General features: G+C 29.5%; 1 protein-coding gene across 1 annotated transcript in view; it reads right to left on the reverse strand.

Moving 5' to 3' along the window:
* Positions 1 to 9113, reverse strand: part of LOC105848666 (uncharacterized) — a 93651-nt gene extending 84538 nt beyond the window's left edge. The window contains exon 1 of the mRNA XM_065791452.1: positions 8933 to 9113. The gene's annotated coding sequence lies outside the window, so the exon portion shown is untranslated. The remainder of the gene's footprint in view (positions 1 to 8932) is intronic.
* Between the last annotated feature and the right edge of the window lie 6551 nt (positions 9114 to 15664).

Raw genomic sequence — 15664 nt, forward strand, 5'->3', positions numbered from 1 at the left:
GTACTAAATTTAATTAGAATTTACTTTTATTTCTTATGTAATGACATAATTGAAACCATCAAATTAAATCATAATTTTTATAAGTGCAGTTGCAATCCTTTCGTGTTTTAAATTGTCAAAAAACGCTTATAAATTGAAAAAGACTCTTTGTAAGAAAGAGAAAAAATCTTTTTAGTATGAAAGTCACAAATTTGTGAATTAGTCTACCATCTAAAATAGAATATTTAACATTTTCAACTTAGACCGGTACAAGTTCACAATCTAAATGAACAAAAGGTTATTTGGCTTGTTTACTATGCCTAATTATTCTATTTGTAAATCATAACCTTAAATAATAATAATTAAAATATTTAAAACTAAGTTTCCTTTTTTTTTTTTTTTTTGAAAGAACAGCAAAAAACATTTTCTTAAGTTTATTTAATAATGTTTGTTGAAGTTCGCTGAGTTGCCACGAGCTAGGCACAAGGATCTGATACTGGTAAGTTTATTTTGGTTGTTATTTGAGCCACGTAAATTATCTATGCAGATTTTACAGCGTTTTCGCTTTTCACTAAGAGCTGGACAAAAACATTGCTTTCTCTTATCTGTTTTATCAGTAACATTTTCAACAAGCATTTTGAGAACTAGAAATATTTTAGATATAATTATTGGAGGTAACCGTGCAGTGTTGCGTTGTAGAACAATAGGCTTCACTATTTCAAAAACAATATCCATACCAAATTCAAAAAAATCAATTTTCAAAGGACACAAGTTTGTATTGAATGCATACAGTGTTGATGCATTCACTCGCATTGTATCAATTATTTATGCAAAAGCTACAATACTTCATCTGACTTGACTTTGGTGGTAAAAAAAACCAACACGCTGATCCACGATATCAGTTCTACCTTTGGTGAAAACATACAACTTGTAGATTGCAGTTTTAAATTTATTGTCATCAACTGTCACTCCAAGCAGTAGCTTTATAGCTGTCAGTAAAATGAAATTTTTCTTGTTTGTGGCTGAATAAACAACATATGACCCAAAAATTAAGTCTCTTTTGCCTCCCAATAAAACTCATTTGAGAAAATTTCTCTGCACTCCACATTTTTCAACTCAATTCGTATCCCCTTCCTGTTTGATTGCAATGTTTCTATACACGTCATCTTCATGTCATTAAATAACCAGTCAGATAAAGACAAAGAGGTGTATAGCCTATCAAATGAAAGATTTCTCCCTTGAATTTAATTATGATTCAAAGGATTTGCCAGATATTTGGTTTCTGTACCAGGCAGATAATATTCACTTTCTTTGTCTGACTTTTCAGCATATGGGGATGTGAGAAATGTGTATGGAAACCTTGCTGCATTGATTGACTTGAACAATAACCCATACTTTGCCGGTTTTTTTGGGTTGTATTGCTTGAAGGACACCTGTGTTCTCATTGGATAAAGAATCTCGTCAAGTGATAAAAAATCACAGGCTCGTAAAAAGTGCATGCAATGCTCATTGAATTTTTCAAACAATTTTCTAATCGCAGCAAATCCATCATACTACCATCTTTCATGACGAGTACATTCGTCGTCAAAGTTTAGATTCGCTTTCAAATCATTGCTCTCATCATCAGAATTCGCAATAAAAATGAGAATATTTGCTGTTTTTTTGAAAATATTAAATCACAATATTTTCTTTTAAAAATATTATACCAAAAAATTATATTTTCTATTGAACGAGTAACATGGCAGCTAAGTCTGTGCAATCAGCATTAGACTATTTATGAATGTTTCGATAACTTTAACAACATATGTTGTTAGAGCTATCGAATTATTCATAAATAGTCTGATGCTGATCGGACAGACTTAGCTACCATATTACTTGTTCAATAAGAAATATAATTTTTTGGCATTATATTTTTAAAAGAACACGTAAAAATACTATGAAACCTTAACAATGAAACCTTAATAATAAAACATTAACAGAGCTGCTGCTTGTTTATTAATACATTTCTTATATATAATTCGGATCCGATTTTAACTTTCGATTTTAGGCTTCGATTTTTAAGAAAAGTTAGAAGTTCTAATTTTTAAAACAACATTACTTTTGAATATACTTTTACTTAGGTACACTAACAACCTCGGTATGATAATAAATATATGAAAACGTAATAATAAAAACGCAAAAATAGTTGTCAAAATATTTGTCTTAATATATGTTTGGTATAGAATATATTATTACTTATATAGTATATCTAATACTTATATAATACATATTCTTAGTATTGTTCATTTATATAATATATAATAGCTTAGTATTGTTTTCATGAGTATGATTTCGGAACTGTCATAACTTTTATAACGTTTTTACATTCTTAGATGAACAGTTGGATTATTACAGTTATCACCAAATTTAGATATTCAAAAAAGTAATTAAATACAGATTTAATTTAATGATGATTCAATTTAATATAAAATAGTTTAACTCAATTTATAATGCACTGTGGTGCTTATGGCATTAAACTTTATTGACAAGGCTTAAAAATTGTTTGTATATCAATTAACTAAAGCGTTACGCTTTAATTAAATTAATTTAAATATAACTTAAAAGTAATGAATTTTTAAAATATGGTCTTTAAATAATTATTAATCAGTACTTAATAATTTTTCAACGATGTATTGGAAGTGCATTTTTATTATACTTGAAGTAATTCTGGATACATTACCATATTTAGCTTGAATTGTTTTTTACGGGTTAAAGTCTCTTATCTAATTCCGCTGTAGTGCAATAATTTAGCAGTGGCGGGGCAGTGGTTTAAGCGCTTTCTTCAGAATTAATAGTCCCTTAGTTCAGTAACAGCTCTGGCCATATTTGTAACATTGGTAAAGAGGGAGACGTGTACTTTCTCGTTAAAAGCTCTTCTGTAGATTAAAAAAAAACCCTAGGTGATCATTATTGTCGGATGTATTACACAGGCCTGCAATGGTTTTCCTCTTTAAAATCTAAGTAACGTTTTTTATAGTTTCTGATGTGCTGATTACGATAAAAATAATAAAAAAAATCCATCACGTCAAGATTTTTTGATATGGAATATTTAAGATTTTGCTTTAAAATATTTGAGCGCCTACCTTTTGAAATGTCTAAAACGTTATTAATTTACTTCAGCTCAATTTTTATTTCATATAATTAGTGTAAGGGAACATAGAAATTAACGCTAATTAGTAATTTGTTAATGACTACATAATAAGTATTAGTAATTCGCATTAACATGTCAAAAACGGGTCATTTTGGCTTAATTTAGTAATGAGCTCATTATTACATAATGATTTGGTAATATTAACTAATTGTTGTGAATATTTTTAGAAAAGGGTGTAATTAAGATAAACCAAAGGATTTTTGTATAAGTACCCGCACTGATTTAGAAATTTAACAGTTGAAGTGCGCATCTTGCAACATAAACTTTAAAATGGCATCGCGAAGTTGTTTAAACTCTCCTAATTGTTTCTGTTATATTTGCGGGAAATTTATGGTGATAAAACAACGAAACAGTATTACAGACTTTGTAAAAAATATTTATAAAAGTTATTTTGGACTCATTTTAAGTAACCAAGACAAAACTTGGGCACCTCATAAAATTTGTACGACTTGTTTATTAGAACTTCGCAAGTGGTCAAAAGGATAGAAAAATAGCTTCAAAATCGTTTCGCCTGTGCTATGGAGAGAGCCTAACGACCATGTTAAAGATTGCTACTTTTGTTGTTGTGACATAACTGGATACAATTCAAAAAATAAAAGGGACATAAACTATCCAAACGTGTCATCAGTTACGCCTGCAATATTTGGCGATTCAAAAATGGTGCAGCCTCCGGTTCCAGCTCTACAGATTGAAAATTCTGACTGTGATATAGAGGAAGAGGATGTACACCGATCTGATCTTGAATTTCATGGAGATTCTGACGCTTGTTAACTCTTTTCACAGTCAACACAGATGCAGCGGAACTCCTCGGATCACGATTAAAAGAAAGAAATATGCTGGCACCTGGTACTTCATTTTCATGGTACCGTCACAGAGAAAAAGATTTTCTTCCATTCTTCGCTGAAGATTTAGTGTTCTGTAAAGATATTCCAGGCTTAACGAAAATGTACGACATTGAATACGATCCTAACGAGTGGAGATTGTTTATTGACTCCTCAAAAAGAAGTTTGAAAGCAGTTCTTCTGCATAATGGGAATACATATGCCTCGTTACCTGTTGCACATTCTGTCCATTTAAAGGAATGTTATGAAAATTTGGAAAAGCTTTTGACTAATATAGCTTATGAGCAACACGGTTGGATGTTGTGTGGAGATTTGAAAATCATAAGCATGCTACTAGGCCAACAAGGTGGTTATACAAAATACCCGTGCTTTCTTTGCGAGTGGGATAGCCGGGATAAACAACATCATTGAATCAAAAAGGAATGGACTCCAAGAGCTGAACTAACCCCAGGATTCAAAAACGTACTTATACAGAGTTTGGTTCCCAGAGAAAAAGTTTTACTGCCACCATTGCACATCAAATTGGGTATAATGAAGCAATTTGCGAAGGCTTTAAATAAAGAGGGGGAAGGCTTCAAATATCTGCATTCAGTTTTTCCATCTTTATCAGAAGCTAAGATAAAAGAAGGAATTTTCGTCGGCCCTGATATTAGGAAATTAATGTCGGATGAAAAGTTTGATGAAAAACTTAATGATATCGAGTTGCAAGCATGGCAGTCATTTAAGGAAGTGGTGACAAAATTTTTGGGGAACAATAAAAGCTCCGACTATAAAGAAATAGTGGCCAAAATGATTTCCAATTTGGGTGTAATGGGTTGTAATATGAGCATTAAACTTCATTTCTTAAATTCTCATATTGATTACTTCCCAGAAAATCTAGGAGCCGTTAGCGAAGAACAAGGCAAAAGATTTCACCAAGATTTGAAAGAGCTTGAAGTCCGGTATCAAGGAAGATGGAATACCAACATGATGGCGGACTATTGTTGGTTATTTAAGCGCGACGATCCAAACCGGAAATTTAAGCGAAAATCGCACAACCGAAGCTTCCAGGAGAAAAGGACCAGGTTCCACAAATGAAATTTAAATGTTATTTAGACTAGTGTTGAGTTGTTATTATATTTTAGTAGTTTTTTAAGTTAAAAATAATGTTCTGTTTTAAATATATATATTTTTATGTGAAATCTTCTGTTTTTTTGCTATTTTCTATCTGTGCCTTTTTTGAAAAATCTGGAGGTGATAGAGAAAAACTAAGTACATATTCGTAATCAGCGCACCAAAATACCCTAGAATCAGCAAATTCCAGAGAGAAAGTTATGACTCTCATTTTGCAGGCCTGTGTTTACTTAACTGTTCAAACGATGCATATTGTTTAAACGATTTGAATTGATGAATTATGTTGTCTTAGTGATTTTTTATTTTTTTATTTTCAAAAGTTTAATGTGAAAAAATTATCTTTTAACAACAATTTTGCTACCTCGACAATTAAGCTACATTTATTGTCGTCGAAAACAATTAAATTAATGGGAAAGAACATTACCTTTTATCGTTTTTTAAAAAACTGCAAAAATAATGACTAGAAAGCTTTTTTTAATTAATAGTGTTTTTGTTATTTAAAAACTTTTTTTTTAAACATGCGCAGAATGTTGCTACATCGACTGTCTTATAGCCTGCTGCTACATGAGAGTGTTGCTAGATAAACTACCATATAGCCTGACTCGCAACGAAGTGCTACTACATCGACTATCTTATATCTTGACTCGCAACGGAGTTCTGCTACATCGACTGAGAGTTTGGTTAGGGCAGGCTATCATTTAAGAAAAAAAAAATTATATTTTTAAGCTTTTTCTGGTCTGGTTTTATTAGCACTCTCTTTAAAACTACAGTTTATGGAAGAAACTTTTCGACTACCATGCAATACTATATACACATGTATATAGTCTTGAAGCAGGCTATAAGATAGTCAATGTAGCAACGTTCCGCGCAATTTCAAAAATTTATAAAACAATAAAAAAAACTATTAATTAAAAATTATTACATAGCTTAATTTTAATTGTTTAAACTTTTAAACGACATAAAAATTTAGCTCATTTGTTGAAGTCGCTTAAATGTTGTCGAAAGGGATTTTTTTTACTATATATTGGATATAAAGCCACAAAAGAAGTATGTATTCTTTGCTATGGTTAACGTTGCATAACCAAAAAGACTAAACTCTGATAATACAGACAAAACACCACTCGGAACATCATTAAAATTTAATATAGCAGAATTTACTCTAACTTCCAGTGTTGATCGGTTCACAAAAACTATTTTGGGACAGCGTTTCCAGATTATTGAATCAGCGCCTCGTTTGCATTCTGCGTTCGACCATAAAGACATTTTGAAAGCAATAATAAATTAAAGGTTTTTATTGATAATGATATATGTTCCTTGTATGCGGTTGTACCATAAAACTTATCGTAGTGATATTTGCACCAGTTATTTTCATCTCGCGGGCACATTCTATGTTGGTATTCTAGATCATCAAATTTAGTGCAGTGAGAAAGTACTGCACAAACTGCCTTCTTCATAGCATTTAAACTATCAACATAAAAACTTTTTAAAACAAAATAACCTTTAGACATTTTGCTTTTAAAATAGTACTAACAGTAAATAGTTTAAGTTGCAAAATACTAGAAATACTGCTTTAAACATTATTTTAGCAACTTGAATATATGAGGAGCCCATCTGCAAAACGCGCTAAGCCACAAAAATAAAAAAATTGAGTTAATTAGATTTCTTCATTCTAAATACTGAAATCTACAATCTATTTCAATATTAGATCAAATAAACGACTCTAGGTCCTAAAAATATTTTGGGAAAATATCACAACATTTACAAACACGCTAAGTCAAACAGGGTTACGACTTCAAAACGTACTAAGTCCGCAGCGAATCAAATAACGTTATGATTTTTAGCAACCAATAAAACGGAGTGTTTATATTAAAATTAACGCACTTTTTGTTAGCGCTTAAAATTTTATTCAGTATTCACGTACAAAAAAATGACTGAAATTACACAAGGTTTTATAGCTGTTGAAGAAAAAGCAAGCCAGCGTCTTACTAAGGGTAACGCAATGAAAAGAAAACAAGTTGAAAGGCAAGTAGTGTATTTTTATATTAAAGTTTTATACAAACAGAATCATACAAATTTATTAAATAAATAAAGATAAATAAATTTGTATGATTCTGTTTGTATAAAAAAAGTTTTATACAAACAGAATCATACAAATTTATTGAATAAAGATAAATTTGTATGATTCGGTTTATATATATATATATATATATATATATATATATATATATATATATATATATATATATATATATATATATATATATATATATATATATATATATATATATATATATATATATATATATATATATATATATATATATATATATATATGTTTATATATATATTCATTTTTATCCTCAAAAAATAAGAAACAGGTCTAATTGTGAAATAAGTTATTTTATGGAAAAAGAAAACAGACAAATAGTACATTTTTCTAAAGACACTTTTCTAAAATGCTTACATGTTGGTAAAACTCGTGTTCAAAATATCGCAAAACATTTCTTTAAACATGGTAATCCTCGAAAAAAAACAGAGGTGATGATAAAAAGAGCCATAATTTTAAGGATAAGTGAAAGGCTGTGATAGAATTTATAAAGTCTCTTCCTGGAAGGGAGAGTCATTATAGCAGAAAGAAATGAATTTTTCCGAAAAATATTAAAGTCCAAGGAGAACCAAATTTTAAATTTTTTTTGAACAGTCCTCAGATTATAACAAAGAGAGGGCGTGACTGTTTTTCTTGTCCATCTCAGATTCAGAAAGGGGTCCCAGTTAGTTGCAAATGCTAAAAAGAAAGATATCAAAAGTTTAATTCTTGTGCATGCAGGAGTGAACTGGAAGCAGGATAATCGTTTTAATTTTTTAAAAGTATTGATATCGATTCTTTTATAGAAGAACGCCTAGAAGATGAGGAAGATACTATATGCAGTTGTCTTGATGAAGATGCTGTAAGCAGACATGTTTAAATTTTTGTTGTATTTCAAATTTTGTTTTGTTGTTGATCAGTTTCTTAATAAAAAACTTACAATACTTTGTTTTTCCCTTAGTTTTATACTTCCTTTTCCGTTACCTTGTTTATAGTATAATAATAAAAAACCTATAATTTGCGCAAGTTAAATAAATCAAAATATTTCAATGCTTTTTAATAAACTAACAAGCCATGTGAATTTAACCAAAGTTTTCAAAATATTCAAAGTCCAACTGACATTATTCAAATAAGCTAAGTCCCAATTTCATAAAGATATATTTCGAGATCCTGTAGAGTTGCATTTTTTTTATGCACGTGATTTTATATTTTAATGATATAAATTTAACGAACACAATTTTTTTTGGAGCGCTAATTAGGCGTGGGCCAGTTTTCCTTCGATTTCTCAAAATCAATTTACTCGGACTTAGAGCGTTTTGCAGATGGGTTCCTCATATATTAGGAATTCAAATGATCATTCAACTTATGACCAAAAAGATAAACAAGGTAGGCTATAATACTGAAATATTTTTTAATATTTAAAATATATACATATTTTGCAGTTATACGATGGAAATATTTTTATTTATATATTAGTTGCAATGACGTTGTTATGAACATTACAAACTCAAAAAAAAATTTTGCATTCAAATTTTTTTCTGCAAACGAAATAATAATAAACCAATTTTTTTTTTTTTTTTTTCAAAATTGACTTCAATTTCTTGGGGTACCACCTTTATAAGTTACAAATAGGATTTAATTAGTTAATTAAAAATTATTAGTTTTTTCTGAATAACTTTTAGCATTATTAAAATTTTTAAATTTCAAAGTTAAATTTCATACCATTTAATGTACGGATGACGAACCTAGGACACTCGTGTCCCTAAGCAACACTCAACAAGATTTTACATTTCACACCCGGCACTAAATAATGTTTACAATTACAAAAGAAAAATAAACTTCAAAAAGTTCATACGCAAAAGTTAAATTTTTTTCATTAACTAAAATTTTGTAAAAATTAGTAAAAAAATTTCAAATACTATACAAATATATACAAAAAATGTTTAAATATTTGTTCAACTGCTATTAGACTTCATTATTATTAAAAATAACTACAAAAATGAATAAAAAATGTTTATTAAAATGCTAAAAAGGTTTTTTTATTAAGAGCCAGTGCGACAAAGAAAGCAGAAGCCCCAAACTCTCTATTTTCAAAATAAGATGACAGTTTACTTTCTATCCATTCGGCATTTAAGTCATGACTTTGTAACGAAACGAACATTTGCTAATAATGATAGGAAGCCTCCATGCTGAAAAGGTGCACACCCTGGTGTTATCAATTTATCACAAACAGGCTGCGGTATTATCAATAGCTTTATCATTTTATTAAATTTCATGTAGCTATCATTATAAAATTTTAGAACAGCAGGAGTAAGAACAACACAATCTTGAACTTCTTCATTAAAACAAGATTCTTTATTCTTATTATTCCCGTTACAGTCAAAAAGTTTATCATTTCGTTGAACATGTTCAACAAAACGTCTCAAGTGTTTTCCTGAACACAAACAGTTACATTTGTTTGAATCATATTTTCTCGTATGTTTTAATCCTATTGGTATGGTTCTGCACTCCCTCTTTTATTTTTATAGACGGTCAGACAAATAATTTTAAAGTCGGTCATCTTTTTGATGTCAAAGCTCAAGATGATGTTGTTTTTGTTACTGCCGTCCTACGATTTTATGATTTTGGCTGCGTAATTTTGATCAAACAAAATATCTATTGCTAACACCACAGCTTTTTTGATGAATTGATAACGCTGGGGTTTATGCTCTTCAAGAATAGAGGCAGTCTATTATCGAATACAGGTGCGTTTTTGTTTAAACACCGACTAGTAAATTGAGAGGAACTAAGTTGCTCGTGGCTATTAGATTCATCAGTTAATATGCTGTTTCTGCTGACCAGGGAGGTCGTTTTGGAGAGGGTAGGGGGGCTTTCTCCCTCAAAATCTTGAAAGAGAAAAGTTGGGAATTTCTTTTCCACGAGTTGAGACAGTTGGGAAATTGGTGATAAAATGAAAAAATATTTTTTAAATAAACAAAATTAAAAAGTTTGCGAAAATCCATCAAAGAAAGAATTTTTTTTTTTACTCGGATAAATAAACCTTAAGTTTATTAAACGACTTAAAGCTGTTTTCCACAAGATGAAATAAATCGCGAAGCGAACTTTTTCGTCAAGACGAAACGCCGTTTTGATTTCTTTTTTTTTTTTTGCGCTACTCTTTTTTTTATTAACAATAAAAATGACAACAACAAGTTGTTCAACTAAAAACAGTTATTAATCTTTTTGCATAACTTCTTTTTTAAAATATATGAATTTATTTCCATGCATTGATTTTAGCATTTCTGTCTTTGTATGATATCATTTAAAATGATATGATTCATTTTTTTAATTAATATAATAATTTAATATAAAGGTTTCTATAAGAAAGTATAAGGAAATAAATGCTAAATTCTGATATGAACGTTTTGGGCCTGTTATTACTTGAATTAATCAGTATACTAAATCAGGATCGGAATTAGGTTTGTAGGATAAATGAATAAGAATATATAATATAGTATAAGGTTATTAATCTTATTCGGTTATCATAAGAGTGATGACTTTTTTAAACATTAACTCATTTAAAAATTACGGTAAATTATTGTATCTGCGTTTGTTTTCCAGAGCATTAACTAGGAAAAGCAAGAGATATAAATTACAATGTTACGTATGCATAGCAGTTTATAATAAAGACTATAAAACCAGTCATGAAAGATCCGTTCATGGTGGTAAAACGGTTCATATACAAAGTGGGAGCCCCAGAGAACTTTTTTGCAGCCTCCTTAGCTTCAAATAAAGAAAAATCGAACATCAAAATGCTGATAACTATGTCTAAGTGGATGATGATATACAAAGTAGTGAACATAGAAAGTTAAAAGACATAGTAATAATTGAAACATCAACTTCATCATGTGGTATATCCGTAGAAGAAGAAACAACATCTTCTGATAAAAAAGCAATGCAGTTAGCTGCAATTAAAATTATGTATGCAACAAGTTCTGTGGTGGAAATCTCATAAATTAGTTTGGAAATGAAAACGCTTTTATAAGAAAATTAGATATCAAAGATCAAATATTATAATTGACAAATCAAACTCACCAGCATTGATAAACCATGACTCAGGTTTACGTCCACATACAATTACGGACAATCGAAAATCGTACTTTCTCCATTTAGGGCCACACCAACCATTATTTGCTAGTTTCCGAGTAACGGTAAAAATAGACATAATTCCCAGTGGTAAAACGAGTTTAAAGATTTAGAATAGCCATAAGGATGCCACATTTTTTCCCCATTTTTCCAACACTATTTTCAAGAATGTTGGAAAGAAGGGAAACACTGAAGATGTTTGAATAAATATTGGGATAAGATCTTGGTCCAAGATGAAAAGCTATGGGAAAGATAAGTTTGGAAAACTTCAAGTGCAACTGAATTGAAGAGTCAGATCATTAATGAAATTAACTGCTCCAATTTTTTTTCTGTGATAGCCGACACTACTTCCGATTTGTCACGCAGGGTAATAATGAGTATAGTTGTGAGAAGGGCCAGTGAAAACGGTGAGATTCGGGAAAGGTTTTTGAAATCAATTGAATGCACTGATAAGGTGGAAAACGGATGGCTGAACTAATTTTATCTTCTTTACATGAAGAAGACATTGACACATCAAAGATGACTTTTCAGTCATATGACTACGCAAGTTCAATGTTTGGGCAAATTTAAGAGAGTACAAAAGTATATAACAAAATAAGTTGGCCATAATGTGCCATACATACCTTGTCAAGACGCAGAAAAAACACTGCTCTTGAACATGCCCGCAATAGTAATACTTTAATAAAAGAGTTGTTTAATGTCCTCGAATAATTGCATGTTTTCTTCAAATTAAGCACAAAACGATTTAGTTAATTAATAGAAAAACTTGAAAACTTTGATAATACAATACAGCTTATAAACCTGTCTAGAACAAGATGGACCGCACAACCAAATTCTGTCAAGGCTCTAAATCAATGTTTAGAGAAGGTTATTGATCTTAGTCAAAGCATCTCAAATAATTAGATTTTTGATACTAACACGAGAACTAAAGCATTTAAGGCACTTCCGAAAAAAGTAACAACTTTTGATTTTATTATTACTATCTTCTTCATAAAGAAAAATCATTGAGAAAATAAAAATATTAACAAAAATCTTAAAAACCCCAAACTTCAATGTCATTGATAGTATTAATGTAATTGAAAGCACTGCCTAGAACCTACAAAACATCAATAACAACGCAGATGCTGTGAATGATTTGATTGAAAGTGCCGTGATATTTTTTCGGATATTGCACATTGATGCAGGAAACGATTACGGACGATATCATAAATTAACAGCATTGGAGATAAAAGCTTTTTACCGAAAAGAGTTCAAAGAGGCCATAGATTCTTTAGCCATGGGTTTTACCAAAAACTCTGCGGCTTTATAAGAAATATTTCCCCCCCTCACCAAAATCTTTAGTTTTCCTTTAAAATAAGGACAATTTAAGTATTGAAACCTTAAAAAAAGCAAACACTTTTTCCGCCTGGATACAAGGAACAAATTCCAGACGTTCATGTGCTATAAGCAAGATGGAAATTTTGATAGATATCTGTTTAGAAGAAGGTGATAAAAATTTTAAGTCATCAAGAACACCAGCTAAGACGCTGCAAGGCTTTTTGTACCATGTTGTGAAATTAAAGGACATACTAAAACAAGCCTATAAACTATGCATTTTTGTAATCACAACTGCTTATGGTGTAGCATCAAATAAGCGTACTTTTAGTATCTCAACTCAAGATAGTAAAATCACATCTGAGAACAAAAAGATTAAAAAGTTGATAAATGTATGTTGAGCAGTTGGAAAGATTGAGGTCTCTCCCCTCCTCCTCTGGAATTTTCCAACGCAACGCCACTGCTACTGACTTTATATTACATTATCATGTCCAAACTCACAACGCTGGCGCAATAACTTAAAAAAATATTTATCTTTATTAACTTTCTAATTTCACAAAATTTGACACTGTGTGCTCATAAGGTGCATCTGCGTAATGGAGAGAATAAAAATGTTTGAAAAGTATCTCTTTGTGACCAAACTCTTTTCTCAGTATGATCTAATTTAAAAAATAGTACTGTGGTATCAGACTTAACACCCAGTTTAGGATACTGGGAACAGCATTTTATTAGTCATTAAATAAGTCATTTTATATGTGTATGACGGTTGTCAAACTAAAAAAAACCATCAAAAAACCATCAAAAAACCATTTGTAAGGTTTGTTTGGACACTTATGGAACTAACCCTGAAAGAGTCATTTTAGAAAAATTTGAATGTGATAACATATCTCTAGTTGACTGTTGGTCACAATGTTCTAACAATTCTCTTGTAATATATCCAGCTTTCAACAGCAACTATATGTCAGAAATCACAGAGCGCTGTTTATCAAATTTAACAACAGTTAAAAGTATATAATTTTCTCTTGTTCAAAAAATCTAGAGAAAAAATAAAAAAAGGTTTCCAATCTCAATGAATGTGGAATCTGAAAAAATCTATAAAAGAATCTTTAAAGGCTATTTATGAAGACCTTGATGAATAAGCGCTAATAAAAATTATTATAAATTTTTTTTTGCTGGAAGGTACCTTAAAATTCTTAGCTTTTTTACATTTCTCGAACATCACACTTGTGAAAAAAGTTCGTGTCCTTTTGTAAACGAACTTTTTTCCTAAGTACGGTTGCAGAATGTGTAGAAATCAAATGTAGCCGTGGTATAAATCTTGTCGAGGTTCAATAAAATAACGTTAGCAAGTTTTTTAAATTTGGGCAATGCTTTTTCATTGGAGGGGTGTTAATTTTTGTAATAAAATAATATTTCCGACGTAAATGTACGATTAGTTTTTTTTATCATACGCAGATTTTAACAAAAGATTTTTTTCTTCAAGTATAACGATGAGTTGTTATACTTAATCTAACTCATTTTAATTTTGTTAAAAGTATGAAAAAAAATATTTTTCAAGTACAGTATGAAAAAAATTATTTTTCATGCTTTGAAAAATATTTGTCGTTAAAAAACATGCATAGCACCCAAAAAAATTTATAAGCTCTTACGGTAAAATCGCCTAAGTTCGGTCACCCTGAAACTTTGGTCGTTTAAGAAAAAATATAATAAAAACATGCAAAACTCAAACCTTAGAAACTTTTTTTTCTCAAATAATATTTCTAATGATTTTGTAAATATAAATCTAAAAAAAAAAAATAATGTTTATAAGCAACCTGCTGAAATAATTCTTTAGCAAAACAACAATTTAAAAAAGTGCATACTATTAAAATCTAAAATAAGCAAATTATTAAACTAAACGATCAAATTTAATCTTAGTATTATTAAAAATCATTAAATTAATTATAATTACAAAAAAGAAAGTTATTAGTTTTTCGAAAGTTTCGAAAGTACTTTTTTTATAAAAATTAGTGAAATTTTGAAATACTCTAACTTCGGTCATTCACGGATAATCAACGGAGACAATTAGCAATAATTTTGTGAAATGTTGATAAGTGTTGCGAATGTAAAATTTACCGGTACCTTTCTCTGTAAATTTACCAGTAAATTTTGAAATTTTTATAATTGGTACACACCATTGTATTCTATTTGAATATAAAACTTTTTCATAATTTCAAAACTAACTCACGGTTTTTTGAGTTTCAAAAAATATCAAGCTTGTGACATTTTTTTTGGAGATAAAATTACAGCCTAACGACAACATGGTTGCATTGCGAATCCTGTGATGATTGGTTGTATGAATCTTGCTATTCTACTATGGTCAACAATACGTGCAAGAATTTCCAATAAACGTACTAAGCTTTTTTAAAGCAAAGTTGATCATGGCCAAAGTAATAAAATAGAAATTACAATAAAAATGAAAAATACTACTACTTATATTTAAAAAGGCCTTTTTTATGTGCTCCTTCTTGTTTTCTTTAGTCATTGGTATTACCTGAATTTATATCATAATTTTACAATAAAATAACATTTAAAAATTAGTTTTCATTTTTTGTGACGTTAAGTTTTTGATCCGTTTTTAGTATTTATATAGCGGCCGAACTTATGAGATGGTATTGAAAGTTCGGTCAAAGTAGATGTTTTTATTTTAAATTAAATATTGAATTACTAAATGAATCAAAAAAATGAAAAATAAAAACTAGTTTTTATTTTTCATTTTTTTATTTTTACAATATCAATTATCAATATAATTTTCAGTATATTATAGGGAAAAAAATTGAAAATGTTTTATTTAAGCGTGATAAATAAATGTTCAAATGACCGAACTTTGGCGATTTTTACGGTACAGCTATTATAGTTTTTACTCTAAAAATTTGTTTTGCATGTTTTTTTAATTATGTTTCATTTATTTATTTATTTTTTGTTTTGTTTTATTTATTTTTCAAAATTATAGAGTAAGAGCGACGCTTTTACTTT

The sequence above is a fragment of the Hydra vulgaris genome, chromosome 02 (genome assembly GCF_038396675.1).
Source record: "Hydra vulgaris chromosome 02, alternate assembly HydraT2T_AEP".
Classification (NCBI taxonomy): Eukaryota; Metazoa; Cnidaria; class Hydrozoa; order Anthoathecata; family Hydridae; genus Hydra; species Hydra vulgaris.